Here is a 19,507-nt window from a genome sequence, read left to right on the forward strand (position 1 = left end):
CACCTAACAATCCGCATAAGAAGTATGTTCTCGGTACACACGGTTAGGTAAGCCTTGTTAGTGTAGTTATTAACATGTTATCTATAAGTGCGTGTCATGATGCAAATAAAGGACTCCACAACTTTCTCACTACAAATGGAACGTCATCATCATTAATGGAGTAATAAGACTCCGCAAGTTCCGAGAGAAAGATATGATTGTGACATTTATCACATAAGTTCAATAAATTCACAATAGAGTCAAATACTCTTGACACTAAAACGAAATATCACAGCTGTATTGTATAAACCATATCCTCATAACACGTCACTCACTCTACATCTATCAATGAGGATGTTGTAAGTGTCCACCTAACACCTAATTACAAAATAACTCCTCTTACCATTATACCTGCATGTATGAGAGAGGAGATTGTAGGTGTTTATTTTATTAGACACTTAATCACAAAATAGCTCCTCCTACCATTATAAATGCTTAGAAAATGATTTTGTCATCCATGCAGCCTGTCCAATCGATATCACTAAAACCAACTATTGAGTGTCATAATGTTGTTTTGTCGATTGCAAACACATCCTTGATACCATAAGAATGGCTACTCAAGTATCAATCCAGCATGCCCATGAAAAATATCACAATAGGGAATGCGTATACTGTAGTAAACTCCAGGTTGCCTTCAATAAGCATGTATGGAACAATCTCAAAATTGATCTCTCGTCATTATCAATACACATGGACTTTAGGCCTTTCACAATACATCACACTTTAGACTATTCCAAAGTTCTCAATGAAATTGAAACATTACTCACATCAAAATTTAGTCAACATAAAATATGAAACAATTCAGTTTTTCGTTGACCTCATCATGAAGAACTAAATACTTAGACCATGCAAGGCTTCTCTAAAATTCTTCATCCAGCAGAGATTATCAAACAACGGTTTTACTTGTCTCCATATTAGATCAATATCATAAAATATGACCAATGTACTGTATCATGTAATAATATAAACATATCATTGTCCCCACTAATCTCTCACATAATATTGACTAACGATAATGTTTCGAATTGTCCATTTTGAGAATAACAATAGTCATTGTCTTGATGCCTTTCCAAAACGAATTTAATCCATTGAATTCAGGTGTCCTTGTCAATTGCCTTCTCAAGGCTTGATTGAGCCAAATGAAATTCTAAAATAAGAATTTAGTTCTCACATCCTTATATATTGATTTCCAAATAGTCAACACTTCATCATCCAATAATAATGCATTTTGAACAGTTCATTCCATCATAATGGTAACTAGCTATAGGCTTTAATCAACCTTAATTTGTTCCTCAAATAGTCTATTCTAAAAAAGAACTGCCATCAAGAAAAATCTCCCAATTATCATGTGATTAAGCCTAAACTTCCATGCTTGATCATATCTTGGAAATCGTGATATTAACATATCAGCTCTCCAAATAAGGATTAAGAACTACTAATGGCTCTCGATTAACAATTTTGAGGTATATGTCGTCAACCTTATTTCCTACTTGAAATTGTAGGTCTGTAAAACTATTTTGATCCTATATCTTTGCTTATCCACATATGGAGTTTCTTATCATATTTTGGCTGATTGTAGGGTCGACAATAATAACAGCGGAAGCAAAACAAGGGATAAGTCCAGTTATTCCCTAAATAATATTTTGACCCTTGACTAATCCCAACTTGAAACTCCAACATGGAAAACTTTATTTATTTATCATCAATAGTGGATAGAAGAGACAATTATATGAACCATAGTACTCTCGAAAAATAACCATTGAGATAATCATCTTCTCTTTAACAATTAAACTTTGAGATTGTGATTGCCCAAAAAATAAGGTCTACAAATTAAATCCTTATTTAGTCTCAACCTATATATTTGAAATGAAACGATACAAAACATCAAATCTAAAACCTTTTGAGAGTCATATCAAAATACTTAACTCATATTGTCTCTTTAAACACCTAACATGGTTGTGAATATGGAATTATGTTTGTGATTATATTAGTCCATACAAAAAATTCAAATATCTCTCCCACTTGTACCAATATAATAAACAAACACCATACTAAACTTCATCATCTAATAGGTAGTCAAATAAATCATGTATAATATCATACCGATAGGGTATATATATTAAACATGATTCGACCTGGAAGATATTTAAATATAATAACAACCATTAAAACAACATGCATGCAGTACAACCATTGAGACTATATATATACACATCCCGTTTTGTACTTGTCACTTCGTCAAACAATGCATATAAGAAGTGACTGCACAACGTTATGCATGTTTGGATTAATCATTTAGGTGTTTTCCACTTTGAAGCTTTCTAAAACACAAAAAAACGTTTAACTTTGATGAGTCAAAGCTTGAGAAGAATGTGCTCAAGATAATGATCATGCGAGAGAGATTTTAACAAAAGAGTAATAAATACTCGATATCTCTCAACTCTTATACATGATATTATAGTTCATAAAAAACTTTATGGACAAAAGAATCAATATGATCAGCATGTGTACTATGCTTAAATAAGTTAAAACTTAACTTCCCTTTATTCTTTCCATTGGTTATCCAAAAAAGAATACTAAGTCATCAGTATCACTATATGGCAAGCTTTGTTTCATTGACTTCAATCAAACCAAAATTGCTGCCTAAATATAACTTAGCTATCCTCAAATTTAGTAGCAACAACAACATGATATTGAGTACATATGTGTTATTCCATTTAATTTGGATTCATCATGTTTACGAACGTCTCCAAGTAATACGATTATCACTTCGAAATAGATAATGATCACATATCCATTGTCGTATTCATCCAAAATTTTCCACTTATAATCTATGTCATATCTTGAGCCTTAATTATAAGAAAACCACAATAGATGATTCACTAGTTCCACTGAAACTATCTTAGGGCATAAAGTCAATGCAATAGTCTCCTGAACTCATCATTATCGAAAAACGTAAGAGTTTCACTTCAATACCTCAAAAGACTCCTAAGCATTCTCATCCTCACAAATTTGTCATAGAAGGGTCGATTAACACATATATACCTCACTACAACCAACTGACACCCATCTCAATATTCTCAATCTCCCACTGATCATGGAGTAACTTGGCATCTATTTAAACAATGTGACTTTAAGATTTATCAATTTTAGGCCTAGTCCGTCTTTACAATGAGATATCGTTATGTCAAAACATATTATTGTCCCATCCAATAACTAAACGGTAGAGATTTTAGGATTGCTTGAAGCTAAGAGAAAATATCAATGAGCAGTGCCACTATGCATGTGAAAGCAAGGATCGCGCTATCTGCTCGTTTTCTCAGCTTTCCAAATGATCTATCAACATAAACGATCATGTCATGCTAGAGTCATTCTAACAAAACATACGACTCTTATGTAGGCGAGGACAACCACTTCAAATGTCACAACCAAATTCATTATTCCACTACCGATAGGGTAGAAAAGATTGTGCGGTTCATGACATCCAATGTGTTTCCTTCACCATCTAAGCATCTTACCCAGCAATAAAATCATCGACATGATGACTAAATTGCATGTATGGATCTTAGTATTAATTGTGATTAGAACAAATGTGAATTTAATCAGCGATAATCACAATCATGATATGAATATCCATAGAACATTCAATTACATGTTTGTCATAGATTATAATCTCATAATCATCAAATAATCCCCACTAAGCATCCATAAATGTCAAAGAATCTATTAACGATAGCATAAATCAAATGAGTAATAATTCTGTAAATAAACCAAATATATGCCAACAATAATCCATTCATAATCCTGAATTCTCAAAAGAAAATTATAAGGCATATGCACAAAAATTTGGTATAACATATTGCTCAATTATTGGGTCTTATGTGAGATTATAATTTTAAACTCCATAATTTGACATGTTTAGACTCATGATAGGCAAGCACATAAACATTCAAATTGTATTAATCTCACAATTATTATGAATGACAAATTGACATGCTTAAACTCACAATAAGTGAGTACATAAGCACTCAATTAACGTCACAACAACATAATCATACTTGCACATAATGCCAAGTATTTAAAAAAAAAACATAAGGCATAAATTTCAAATAAATATAATCATGTTTACAATTAATAAATGATATAAGATAAATTGTGAGATACTAATTTTAATTTAATTTAATTGTGTGATTATGTGTCAATTAATCGTTAATATTGATCAAACCCAAAATATAATCACACAATTAAGTGGGAAAACAAAATTAGAGCTAAATGGTGAAAAATAGTCCAAAATTGGACCCTACACGCATCCCCACTCACCTTTTTTTTGTTGAAGACCAAAAATGACAACAATATAAAAAAATGACATAAAATCCAAAAAACGACGATACTCTCAAAACAACATGAAAACTGAAAAACGACAATGGGCTTTGAAAAACGACACGTCGTTTTTGGTCGTCTTCAACCTCCCGATGGGTCGAATTTGACCCGTTTCGGACCCAGATTCTGACCAGGTCGGATTTCGACCTCCGGTGCTCCGATTTTGATGTTGTTTGTGGGGTTTTGCTCCAAATTTCGTTGTCTATTGAACCATAACATTTATTTGGACAAAACACTACTTGAAAACTAATTTTATTCAAATATATTTTCAGCTCAAAAAGACTTGAAAACCAGTCAAAAAATGGCCAAATATGAGTCCAATAATCATAAAAAACACCACCCACAAGTTATATATTTGATATGTAGACTTAATACATTATTTATTTTGGTTAAAAACATGTATTTCGAATTTTGAATAATCAAAACTCATAAAAATTCAAAAAATCCGAAAATGCACTCAAAATTTTGACAAAGTATTCATGAGCCTTAAAATCAGATAACCTGGCTCTTGATACCAATTATTGAAATTAACTGAGCATCAAACAATAATCAAGAATTGATCAAACATATTCATGCTCAACATTGCACAATGAAATCATCATCTTTAAGGCATCAAACATAATATGAATAAAAGGAAGCTTTACTTACCTTTGTGATCAAGTCTATAAACTATCATTCTCCATAATTATGCTCATCACAATTCAACCACCTACACATCAAAGATCAAAGGGATGCTTGGAGTGTAGATGAACACTACTCTCTCTCTCTCTCATTTTTCCTCTAAAACACCCATTGTCCACACACACTTAATAAAATGGTGTAACCCTTGTTATAAACCATAATGGACTTATTGGGCCTAGATATCCAATGAGAGGATTAGTTGTCTTGGCCCAATGGGCTGGCCTAAAGACATTGAGAGCGTGTCCATGGGCCCCAAGCGTGTCCGTACATTATGTCCATCCCATTATGGCCCGATGGTAATAGTATGCTACCGATTATATAGTTATCATTACATGCTAATCACGACACTACGTGAGAAATGTATAATTATGTCAGTTCATATAAAATATTCTAACACAAATAACAAAAAAAAAAAAAAAAAACTCTCACTCACACAACCAAAGTGAAGAGTGTTGGGGATCACTAACTTGAACAAGGTTTGAAACCTTTGTCCAAAAGCTTATTTCTCCTAACTCAAGCACTAAGGGATCTCTCACAGATTTTGGAAATGCTTTATGGAATAATCAAGCCTCTAGGTGTTTTCTAGCCAAGTGCTCTAATGGATAGAAAAGTTGTGTCTTACAAGTGAGCAATAAGCTCCTATTTATAAAGTTTATAGACACTCTTTGGATTTTAAATTCCACCAACCCCCATGGCTGTTACCAATGATTAATTGGATATTTATGGAATTAAAAATGAGATTTGGGAGTTATTTGGGTTTTTGAAGCCGTTAAAAAAGGTTGGAAAAAACTGAAAAAAGTTGGTCAGTTAAGCACCTGTGGCCGCGACCAGGAGCATCAGTGGCCTGCGACCACTAGTCCCTGTTCCCCAGGCCACGACCACCAACATCTTGTGGCCGCGGCCACTGACCAATTTCAGCACACAAAAATGTGTTGTTTTTCCAAACGGTTCCAATTCACTCTCAATTGATTTTGTAACCCCCAAAACACATTATTGGGGTTAAAATCATATCTCTATCAACCATTTAACATATGACTTTAAGAAATTCATCTCAATATTGTGTAACATCAAATCTACATAATAATGAGCAATATTTGGAAGTTACAAATTTGGATATTCACACATATCTAAATATTGTAACTCTCTATTATATGTTACAATATGGGACACTTTTTGTCACATTTATTTAATCTAAAATATTATATTATAAAATAATATAACATTCCCCCACTAGATTAAATAATTATCTATTGTAACACTTATTTAATCAATCAACATTATATTTTAAAAATATAAGATACCCCCCACTTGATTAAATAATAACTCTCTCTTATAGGAGTCATTGCATTGGTGCATAACGTAAAGTATTTTTCAACTTGAACTTTACTATAGTGTAATTATCACAAAATTTGTTGAAAATTTGGTTGCACTAGGCATTGAACCATCTTTCCATGATAACAAATCGGTGATAACACACACACCTTTGCCATGTTCACTTGAGACCTCTATGTCTCGCTTTGCACAGTTAATGGCCATATGCACTTTCCATTCATGGACGTTCTTGAGAATACTCCCAATTCTCATGAGAACTCTTATAGTGTTTTGATACCAAAAAATATTTGTCTTCACAAGACTGAATTCTATTAAAAAAAACCTCTCAGCTTTAACCCTCAACTTGGTAACTCACAAGTACTCAACATCTCAGATGGGACTTGTTTTGAGTACAACTAATATTTACTTGACTGACTTGTTGTTACCTATTGAACCTAACACTAGTTAAATAACTAGTGTTAAGATAAGTTACCATCAATCACGAATCTCTTTAGGGAGTTTAAGTCTCATCCCTCTAGATAATGTAGCCACTAAATCCCTTGTTAGTGGTTTAGTGAAAGGATCCGCCAGGTTTTCACTTGTTCTCACATAGGATATTGAGATGACTCCTCTTTGAATCAATTCTCTTACATATCCATGTCTTAGACTAATGTGTCTAGACTTCCCATTATACACTCCGCTGTATGCTCTAGCCAATGTCGCATCACTATCACAATGTATCGATATAGTGGATATATTCTCTTTGATTAGGGGTATCTCTATCAATAGATCCCTTAACCATTCGGCCTCTTTGCCGATAGCAGCTAGAGCTATAAACTCTGCTTCCATAGTGGAATGAGATATACAAGTTTGTTTCTTGTAACCCCAAGAAATTTCACCCCCACCAAGTGTAAATACCCAAACAGTTGTGGACAAGTTGTCCCCAAGATTGGATATCCAGCTTGCATATGTATATCATTCTAAGATTGAAGGAAATTCGGAGTGGTGAAGGCTTAGTCCTTTGGTTTTCTTGAGATAACCTAGGACTCTTCTAATAGCCTTCCAGTGATCCACACTTGGATTACTTGTAAACCTACTAAGTTTACTTACCGCAAATGTTATATCAGGTCTAGTACATTGGGCAGCGTACATAAGACTCCCTATAGCACTAGCATACTCCAATTGAGCCACCGCTTTTCCTTCATTCTTCTGTAGTTTTGTACTATGATCAAATGGAGTATTAGCATCTTTAACCTTGAGATGGTTAAATTTGTTCAATACTTTCTCAACATAGTGGGCTAGCCCTAACGCAAAACCCCCACTATGTTTCTTCACTTTGATACCAAGTATGGTGTCAACTTCTCCAAGATCTTTCATATTGAAGGTTGATGATAGAAACCTCTTTGTTTCTTCGATCCCTTTCATGCTATCACTTAGAATAAGCATGTCATCCACATATAAGCAAACAATGATCACATATCCCTTACAGGTTTCAGAATACAAACACTTGTCTCCATTGTTATGCCTAAAGCCATTAGACATGATGACTTGATCGAATTTCTCATGCCATAGCTTATGAACTTGTTTCAATCTATATAAGGATTTTACAAGTCTACATACTTTATGTTCATATTTTGGTAGGAAAAATCCTTCGGGTTGTTCCATATAGACCTCATCCTTGAGGTCACCATTAAGGAATGTTGTTTTGACATCCATTTGATGAACATACAAGTTGTGTATAGAAGCCAAAGTGAACAAAATTCTTATAGAAGTTGTTCTTGCAACATGCGCATAGGTATCGAAATAATCGATACCCTCTTTTTACCTAAACCCTTTAGCTACCAATCTATCTTTAAAGGTGTGGCTAGTGCCATTAGTGTGGTATTTTCTCCTAAATACCCACTTACACCCAATTAGCGTAGACCCCGGTGGGAGGTCTACCAATTCTCAAGTGTTGTTGGAAAGAATGGAATCCATCTCATCATTGATGACTTCTTTCCAAAATGCACTATCTCTTGATTGCATGACTTCTCTATAAGTCTTAGGATCATCCTCAACGAGAAGTACAATAGGAATTTTCCTAATGACTTCCTCTCTATTTCCTTCTACCATGTAGAAAGAAATTCGTTGAGAATCTATCCCATCCACTACTAGACTTTTTTTCCTTTCTAAGCCTTTGACTTCTTCTAAGTTTAATGGGTTGCTTTACATTCCTTTGAGAATTCTCCTCTTGAGAATCATTTTTGGATGTAGAAGCCTGAGAATTGTTCTCATATAACAAATTCTCCTTTAGAGATGTTGAAGCTTGAGAATTGTTGTTACATAACATGTTCTCAAAAAATTCAACTTCTCTAGATTCAATCACAATATTAGACTCTAAGTCTAATAGCCTATAAGCTTTACTATTGTTGGCATAACCAATAAAAGCACATTTTATGGCTCTTGAACCTAACTTTGTTCTATTAGTTTCATTTTTCTTGTAATATGCAAGACACCCCCACATTTTGAAGTACCCTATGTTGGGTTTTCTTCCTTTCCATAATTCATATGGAGATATCTCATTTTTCTTCGTTGGTATTCAATTAAGAATGTGACAAGCAGTTAACAACGCTTCACCCCATAATTTGAAGTTCAACTTAGAAAACACCAACATAGAATTTATCATCTCTAGATAAGTCTTATTTTTCCTTTCGGCAACACCATTGTGTTGTGGTGTATAAGGTGTGGTGCACTCATGAATTATACCATTTTCTTCACAAAATGTATTGAATTCATTAAAGAAGTACTCTCCTCATCTATCACTTCTTAGCACCTTAATCTTTTTTTTAAGTTGATTTTCAACTTCTAATTTATATATTTTAAAAGCATCAAAAGTTTCATCTTTATGCTTTAAAGGAAACACATAGGTATATCCACTAAAATCATCTATAAAAGTAAGAAAATACATTTTACCACCTCTAGTTAAAACATCATTTAATTCACAAAGATCACTATGGATTAAATCTAGTAAATTAGATGATATTTCTACACTAGGAAATGGTTTCTTAATCATTTTTGCCTTAACACATGTTTCACATTTACCATAGTTTTTAACATTGCATGTAGTCATACAACATTTTACTACTCTTTTCATGGTTAAAAAACCTATATGAGATAGTCTAAGATGCCATAAAGATAAAGAATCATACTCAACTATATAGGCGGAATTATCATTTTTATTGATAACATTGAAAGTTACATCATTGGTGCACAACTTAACAATACCCTCACAAGAGTACCCCTTTCCCAAAAATACATTAGATTTGGTAAGAATAAGTTTACCGGACTCAAAAATGGCTTTAATGCTGAGCTTGCCAAGCAAATCACCACTTACCAAGTTTTTACTCATTTCGGGAACATAAAGTACATTCACTAATGTTACTTTCTCGCTGGAGGTGAAAAAGACTTCGATAGTACCTTTGCCAAGTACCTTGGATTTGCCCTCATTGCCCATTTGAATCTCAAGGTTGCCTTTTGACTCTTCAAAGGTCTTGAACAATGATTTGTCATAGGTGACATGGACGGTGGCACATGTATCATACCACCACCCTTTCACCTTGCCTTGGGCCACATTCACCTCACTAAGGGTAGCAACTATGTTTTCCTCTTGAGTTGTGTTTACCTTAGGTCATTGTTGGTCTTTTCTATGCCTACACTCTCTAGCATAGTGACCATTTTTCCCACACACAAAGCAAGAACCTTTCTCGCCCTTAAACTTTTTTGGGTTGGTTCTTGGACCCAAGGATGTATTGTTACCCTTCTTGACTTTCCCTTTGTTTTTGTGATGTTTTGATTGTGACACCACATTTTCTTTGGAAGTCTCTCCATTAGACCCCTCCACAAGTTTATCTCTACATATCGATTCCTTCTCGATTCGAATATGCTTTTAGATTTCCTCCAAAGAATAATCCTCATTTTTATGAAGGGTTCTTTTCCTATAGCTCCTCCAAGTTGGTGGTAATTTAGCCATCATAGCACCAACTTGAAAGGCCTCGGGAAGCTCATTCTTCAAAACTTTCAATTTGTTAACAATTATTTGCAATTCATTTATTTGAGGAAGAATATGTTTATCACCAAAAAACTTGAAATAAATATATTGAGATATCAAAAACTTTTTGGTACCTTCCTCTTCCGCCTTGAATTTTGTCTCAAGTGCATCCCATATTTCCTTTGCCAATTTGATCTCGGTGTAGAGGTCATAGAGCCTATCGAAAAGGGCGTTGAGGATATGACCCCTACAAAGGAGATTGTCCTCCTCCCTCTTTCTTCTTTTCTCCAACTCCTCGAGAGTGTCCTTGTCGGATGGCATTGGGAGAGGTTCTAGAGTGGACTCTAGAATGTAGGAGATCTTGAGAGTGGTCAAAAGGAATCTCACCTTGTCTTGCCATCTAGTGAAATTGGACCCTTCAAACCTATCCAACCTCATTAGGTCTTGATTCATAATCTTGATAGTCTTACCTTCCATTGAAACAAACAAATGATAAGCTTTTGAATGTAATTTGCCTCAACGAAAATTGGTAAGAAAATTACAACTCTAGACAAAATATTACAAAAAAATAATTATTGATTAAATAATGTTACAACTCTATGACTGAAAATACAAATAAACAATAGAAGAATTAGAAGAAGAGAATGAAGAAATACAACTCTAAGCAAAATGATACAAATAAAGTAAAAGTTTTTTAAACAAAATAAATAAAAGGATTACAACTCTAAACAAAAATACAAGTAAATAGAACAAGAATAATGAGAAGAAAAGCAATAGAAGAATAATATAAGAACAAGAACAAAAAAAAAAAAAAAACTCTCACTCACACAACCAAAGTGAAGAGTGTTGGGGATCACCAACTTGAACAAGGTTTGAAACCTTTGTCCAAAAGCTTATTTCCCCCTAACTCAAGCACTAATGGATCTTTCACAGATTTTGGAAATGCTTTATGGAATAATCAAGCCTCTAGGTGTGCTCTAATGGATAGAAAAGTTGTGTCTTACATGTGATCAATAGACTCCTATTTATAGAGTTTAGAGACATCCTTTGAATTTCAAATTCCACCAACCCCTATGTCTGCTACTAATGATTAATTAGATGTTTATGGAGTTAAAAATGAGATTTGGGAGTTATTTGAGTTTTTGGAGCCGTTCAAAAAGGTTGGAAAAAACTGAAAAAAGTTGGTTAGTTAAGCACCTGTGGCCGCGGCCACTAGTCTCTGTTCCCCAGGCCGCGACCACCAACATCTTATGGCCGCGGCCACTGACTAATTTCAGCACACAAAAATGTGCTATTTTTCCAAACGGTTCAAATCCACTCCCAATTGATTTTGCAACCCCCAAAACACATTATTGGGGTTAAAATCATATCTCTAACAACCATTTCACATATGACTTTAAGAAATTCATCTCAATCTTGTGTAACATCAAATCTACACAATAATGGACAATATTTGGAAGTTATAAATTTGTCACTAAATTTGTAACACCAAATATGTTACATATTTGGATATTCACACATATCTAAATATTGTAATTCTCTATTATATGTTACAATATGTGACACTCTTTGTCACATTTATTTAATCTAAAACATTATATTATAAAATAATATAATATTACATTATATTATATTATAAAATAATATAACACATTTGCCCCTAAGTCTTCACTCGTCCTCGGATAGTGGAGACTTAGACTGAGAGGAGTAATTTCAATGGACCTATTCGGGGGGAGATGTTTGGGCTCTTCGAGGCCTGACATCTATAAAAAGGTGATGCCACATGTCGACTTCCTAGTGCTGGACCCATTAATCAGTGCCATTTAATGATGAGTACTTTATGTGCCAAAGACGTCTAATCTGTACTCGATGCGTCTTTTTGCCCTGTACTCGAGGCGTCCTTTTCCCATGTTATGATCATGATCCATGCCTTGACACTCGTGACCATTGGATCACGCTCTTCATTCGTGATCCTGGAAGGTTGGAGGGAATCGAACCATTTCTGGGTTAATATCACCAAATACCTTTGTGTTTGTACACGCTACAAAACTTACAGGCGATTCATCTCGAGTAAGTTCTTACTTTCCTTTCTCTGTTTGAGTGTGCTTGATGTTTTTATGGGTTCATGCCTAGGATCTTAGGATGTTAGGATTTAGATGTGATTTTGACTTCTTTTAGTGTTCTTATAGGTCCATGCTAGTGCTAAAACTAGCCAAAATGGAAAATTTAGGTTCTCTAGCGCTTTTTCACATTCTTGGCAATCGACCGGATTCTGGAAATTTTCCAGATTCCAATGAAATTCTTGAGTTTCCGGTGGCATTCTCTGGGAGCCAATTTAGGGTTTCGGGGACACCCTTTTCCCTTCTAAATTTCTTTCCTCCCCCACTCCTCGAGCAATTATCTTAGGGGTTCTTGTGTTTTGGTCTGTTTTCTTTTGGTCAAGGCGCTAACTGCTTGATTTTAGTTAAGATGTCCGAAGAGCTCTACCACTTACACCAAAAAGGCTTCTATGTGTTCAACCACGAAATACTCGCCATGACCCGAGAAGGCGGGAGACTATGGAGGAGATGAGAGTACCATCCCTGGCATAGGCTCAGACACTAGTAGTTAAGGAGGCAGCTCCTGCGGCGGAGACGCCTGTTCAGAGGGGTGCCTCGGAAGAGGAAGTTAACATAGGCCCCATCAATGCCCCCCAGCGGTACAAGGCCGATGGGTTCGAGGAGGAGCATTTCCCCACCAAGCTGAAACATCACGGGGCCTTGGAGCAAATCATAAACCACTATGGGGTCAACAGGGATATCCTTGTGCGCCTTTGCCAGGGCACGGAGAGGGCACATCAGAGCGTGAATGGCCTCGGAGCCTGGAGCCAATCACACCTTTAAGTAGGGGATGCACTGTCCCTCCACCAGTATTTTGTGTACTTCCTGAAGTTTGTAGGTATTGCCCCATTTCAGCTATCCACGAAAGGGTATCATGTCCTCGCGGGCCTGTACATCCTCTATCGGAGGAAGGAATGGTCTGTGACTTCTTCAGCCAAAATCTTGTGCGTGTACAATTTTTGGGCAGAAGAAGCAAAGCGATGGGTACCCCGATGAAGTACACTAATCCGAACATGGTGTACAAGGCTCCCTGCAACAATGAGAGCCACACGCTGGACTATAAAGACCATTTTTTCTTCACAAATGGCTTCCCAACATGGACTAACCCAACCCATATCCTTGAGTTCTCCAGGGTTGGTATGTATCTTTGTTCTCTCTTGTTTGTCCTCCAATGCTAGTCATCTTCCCATACTTAGACATTTCTTTTTGTCAGGTCCCTATCGCCGAACACCCTACATTCAAGTGTATTAAGATCGCTTGCAAGAGATGAAGAACTTCCCGGATGTGGAGTTGGAGCTGAGTCACCTGATGAAGAAAGGGAACCTGCTCATTGTTGGACTTCTTCGGGAGGGACAACACATTGGCAATGTTGACCTGACCCAGTACCGGAACTCCAAGCAGTCCCAGGAGGAGGCATCTCACCACATCAATTACATTAATGGACTGGCCTGCATCCAATATAACCATCGGATATTGGAGGAGCATTTCGAAAATGATCAAGCGACCCGAGCAGCTGAAGAAGCTGACTAAGAGCTCGAAGATGAGCTCCAAGCGAGGATAGAGTCCTCATCTATTGATCAAGGTAAATCTCCAATCATAGTATATAATGCTAGACAAGTAAGAGATGGGGTAAGTCCCAAGCACGTGTGGGCTTCTCCATCACTTCTTTAGTGTGGGATCTCATCTGACCACCCCTGGACCATGGAGGAGTTCCAAGACTGTCAAAACTTGATTGATGTCTATCTCCTTCACTAGAAAACGTGATGTCTTTCCACACGAAATGGTTTTGCTAGTATGAAACCAACACCACTCAGGAGATGGGTAGGCTAGTGAGGGAGTTTGCACACTCAATACTTCACACGAATGAGTCATTTAGGGGTGGGCCTCCCGAGGAGCCCACCCATTCTCGACTCTTCACCTTTTATGTTTCGCGCATCAGTACTTGTCTTCTCATAGTTTGATAAACGCTAACTCCGCTTTTTCCTTTTGCAGATCAAATGGGCTTGACAGACTCCATTTGCGCCAAAAGACTAAGGCTGTAGGGACCAGCCCAGATTCAAGTCCTCGCAACATCAGCAACGGTGCTTCCAGCTCCGACAATTGCTCTCACGGTCCCTGCTCTGAGACCCGTGGTTAGAGAGAAGGTTCCAGTGGTGGTGAATCCACCGATGTTCGACCTCGTTGGTGGGTCCCCCGCCCCAGAGGAAGGGACATCTGGAGCGGAGGTGAACCAGACGTCTCTTGAGGTGTTAGATAGCCCTCCAACTAAGACTCTTTGGCTAGTGATCTTCCCCGAGCACTACAAGGGGAATAACTGGCTAAGTACTAGGCAATGGTGGAGTATTTCAACACTCGCCTGAAGGAAGGGGGTGAGGAGTCCAAATTACTGACTGAGTACCTTCGCCTAGATAAGCCTACCCAAGGTCAGTCTCCCCAGTTTCCCATTGGTCGGACGGAATTGGAGTCCCTTTTCTTGGGGAAGCTTGGACACCGCACTGCTCCGTTGGTGGCAGAGCTTTTGCAAGAGGTGAGTGCATCCTTCAATGAGATGCCTTCTCGCAGCTATGTGAGGCTAAGGGCGATAACGAAGTTGCCCTCCTCGCGGCCTGCCACTACTCTTCTACCCGGGTGGGTTTCTGAACTTTAAATGGCTTGTTAGCACATTTATGATTTTGTATTAAACTTGTTTTCTTTATTCAGACTATTGCCTTGTGTCAGCACTTGGGGAACGTCGTGACCACGAGGTCCTTCGAGCTAAAGCAAGCCTTGGTGAAGGCCTAGCAAGTGGTCTCCCTCGAGGAGCATTCACGACTCCAAAAGGCCTTCGAGGACGATATGGCTCACTCTTAGGAGCTAGAGAAGCGGGTTTCCGAGGAGCAGTCTTGAGTCCAAGCTGTGGAGGATACCTCATCCAAGTTGGTCGAGGAGGCAACCAGTCGCTGTAAAGCTGCCAAAGAGGTCGCGACTAAGGCGTTGGAGGATGCCAGAGCTGCTTGGGAGGCAGCCACCAAGGATTTGGGAGAAGCCTCCCAATTTGTAGATGAGGCCGGCAGGGCCCGAGGAGAAGCCTCCAAAGCGGTGGAGAGTGTAACGCCTTGGATAACCAAGACCGATACACTGTGTAGTTAAAATAGTGCGGGACTTGCTAATCAAGTCATTTGAATAAAAATGTGATCCTAAGGTCAACAACCAGATTAGAGTTAAAAGATTTTGATCATAAATGGTTAATTTTTCATTAAATAGATGTTTGGTACATGGGATCCCAAAAACAGGGTTTAAGAGACAAAGCTACAAAATTCTCAAAAGTTATATACAATCAGTAGCCACTCTAATGGTAAAATTACAAGTTTTAGGCTTCTGTCCCTGCACTTTCCATCGGTCGTGGTGGACGAGCAGTTGACAATGTACACCTCGCCCCTAGAGCTCTCCAACCCATGGTTGATCCAGTTTACCCTTGCCTTTACCTGCAGCACGTAGCACTCGTGAGCCAAGACCCAGCAAGAAAACCATAACAGTAATACATAATCAGCGATGATAATCATTCAACCATAAACACAATTATTCAAATATTCAACAAGTCATAAACATTAAACTAATATCAGTAAACATATACATTCAGCAATTTATCTCAATCAATATACAATATCCAGGGTCGGCGCCCTTAGGCCGTGCCCTCTGTTTATTTCACTATCTTCGGCTTGCTTAGGCCGAGTCCAGTGTTTATTTAGCAGACCTCAGCTCACAGTGGCCGAGCCGCGTCCTGTGCGCGAATTATCAGCCCCGACTCTCTTAGGTCGTCCATTCTTATATGCCAAGTCAATAATTTAGCCATACAGTAATATGTTATAGTATTGGGAATCTCAGTCCCGTTATAACCACCAAAGGGTGCAGTTTTCTTACCTTGAATTCCGAGCGGAGATAATGGATCCTCAGTCCTGAGCCTTGGTGATAAACCTAGTCACAGTGGCCAATGGGTAATTGTCAACGTCTAATCCAAATAAATACTTAGGAGATAAAAACTAGCATTCGGAACCTCAATTTCTACTAAACCGGGTGGTAGAAATTGTCCCGAGCGCCTAGGTTCGAGCCCCCGAGCCTTACCAAACCTAGAAACCAATCTAGGGCAAATCCCCTAGGTGGGTCGCGACTTGCCCCCAAGTCAAAGACCAAGAACCCCAGGCAACAGGGGAGGCGGCCTGCGACTTGCCCCCTAAGATCGCGGCGCGCCCACAAGTCAGAGAGCAAACCTAGGGCCAGAAGGCCACACGCGTTGCGGCGCCCCAGAGCTGGGTCACGGCGCGCCCCTTTGAACCCAGAAATTTTGGGTTTTCTTCACACTTCTCCCAACCAGCTTACCCAGAATTCAAACTCAAAGAAACCTGTTTAACGCCCAAAACATGCATCCACTAAGCAGTGATTGTAGTATAGATCGAGCGGTCGATTCCACAAGGAGGCAAATAAATAAAGTTAATCAATTAATAAAGTTTAGAGATAAATAATATGAGAAAAATAGAAGAAGTGATATTTTTGTTGTTTTTGAGATTTAAAGATTAGTGTTGACCCTGATTTTGGTCAACGACATGGAGTCTAGAAAACGACAGGAAAGTAATATAGAGCTTGAGAAAAGAATCTAATGGAAAGATAAAGAACATAGAGATTTATAGTGGTTCGGCCCCAGTGATTGGTAATGACCTATGTCCACTTGATACTATTATTAGTATTGAGCTCCAAAGGTGTGATCAAAGAACTAGGGTTCTTGAGTTTCACAGACCTTGAAAGAAGAAAACAATACAATGATGGATAATAGTAATATAATTCCGAAAGAAAAAAAGATCGATCCCCTTCCTTGAGCTATCTCTTGTGTATTTATAGGCTCAAGAAGAGTTACAGGAATTAGGAAATAATATCTATCCTTAATGATCAAATCTGCAGGTCATAATGAAGAGATATTCTCGGATATCATCACAACTGTACAGATCTTTACATAAATGAACGGAATATACGACCAGGCTGGTCGTATATAAAACTTGATCTTTTCATGTGGAAATAATGCTGGTCGATAGGCGAGCCGTATCTCTGCTACGTGTCCGCCACGTGTCGAAAATCCTTACCACGTCATCAGCAGCTGATTTATGGATAAACATTTGCCCCCCAAGTTTATTTATTATGACCAGCAATAAGTAAACTTAGGAAACTAGCTTTTCGTATGCCCCACGAAATCTGTCAGAGCCTCTCGTACGTTCTTGAAAACTGTGACCTAATCACGTCCAATCATGCCTTTTTAGTTTTCAAGAAGCCATTCCGACGACTGTTACACTCCCCCATGCCTTGAAAAAGGTAACTCATGATTACCCTTTTTCGGCACACCTCAGCTTCTATAAATAATCCCCACATTCTTCTTTTAACTCTTTACATGCCATCTCTTTGCCAAGAACTCTCAAGAATTATATTTCAGAGCTCGGAACTTCAAGGTTTTCAGCCGCTTTGCTAAGGATCTTTCGCCTGCAAACCCAAAGCTACTCCTTTTCAGAATCTCCAATCTTCATTCAGGTAAATCTCTTTGACGTTTAACCCTTTGAGATGCCATGCATACTGCTTTCGTGCTCTGAAAATTTTTGTGTTCTTGGGTAGAAATTTGTGAAGATTTTGTATATACCATTTGATGCTTGATATGGTAGTGTAGTTTTGCTCTGTAGAAGTTAGGAATCAGTTTGATAGTCAGGATCATGGGTTTAGGGCGTAAAATCGAAGTAAAAAATCGATTTTTAGGCTAGCTGAAAAACTGGGTTTTTCCCGCCCCTTCGGAGTTGAAAAAGTTTTTTTCATAAAAACTTTTTACTTTCACTTTTTGATCCATTTTTCAAACTGCTCCCATAAAACTTAGTGTTTCAGTTAGAATGCTGCTGGTCGTAGACGCGAGCAACGTTATTCCAACTTTCAACATAAGCTCCCAGGCTGTGTGTCTTATCTCCTCCTTTGTCTGTTTGTAGTTTATATGCAAGACCCATGGGGAGGAGAAAGACCCATCGACGACGATCTGCTAGCTCAACTGCTCGAGGACGAAGAACAACCCTCGACATTGATACCCGATATTCCCTTTTCTCGTACCAATCCAAACACTTCCTCAGTCTTGACCCGAAACATGGCTCGCACCAAAACCAAGGCCCATAAAAGAAAAAACTTTGACCCTTCTCATCAGCCTGCTGCTTCGGCTGATGCTCCCTCGACCAGTGGTCGAGACGAAAATGCTCCCGATCCAAACATCCAAAGGCATGCCCGCCCTCGACATGCCATTCAGCCGGATGTTAAGTGGCATGTAGTCTCTGAAAGTAGGGTGACGATCAGAATGATCGCCAACTACTTAAGAAAATATGGCTTGCCAGGGGTGACTCTAGTCAAGCCCAACCTAGACCAAAGGGCTAATTTGCCTGGGGGCGCCTATAGCGCCTGGTCGCGGTTTCATATTGAGGTTGGGGCCACCTTGCCTCTTCACCCATTCTTTCAGGGGGTGACCAACTATTTTGGAGTTGCCCCCTTTCAAATAACCCCGAATGGATATAGGATGCTTGCTGCACTCTATATCATGTATAGCCAGAAAAAATGGCCCGTGCCATCGCCTCATGAGGTCAACTACCTGTTCGACCTCAAATCTAACCCCAACCATGAAGGCACGGGGTTCTTTCACCTTTGCCATCAGGAAGCTGGGCGCACTTTCCTGACTGACACGACCCACATCTCAAACGTGGGGAGGTGCTACCAAGAGTACTTCCTTATGGCTGACCTGGTTGCGGACAACCTGACTTTCGCACGAGGAGGTAAAACTTTCGTATCGCTGGCTGACTTCTTCACTTAGTGTTTTCCTCCACAATGTCTTAAACTTTTGATGTCTTCCAGGTCCGTGGCTGCGACCAAACCCAACTCCGGGCATGGAGTCGAGATCGACACTCTTAGCCAGCATGTCTGATGCTGA

The sequence above is a fragment of the Humulus lupulus genome, chromosome 2, assembly GCF_963169125.1.
Source record: "Humulus lupulus chromosome 2, drHumLupu1.1, whole genome shotgun sequence".
Lineage (NCBI taxonomy): Eukaryota > Viridiplantae > Streptophyta > Magnoliopsida > Rosales > Cannabaceae > Humulus > Humulus lupulus.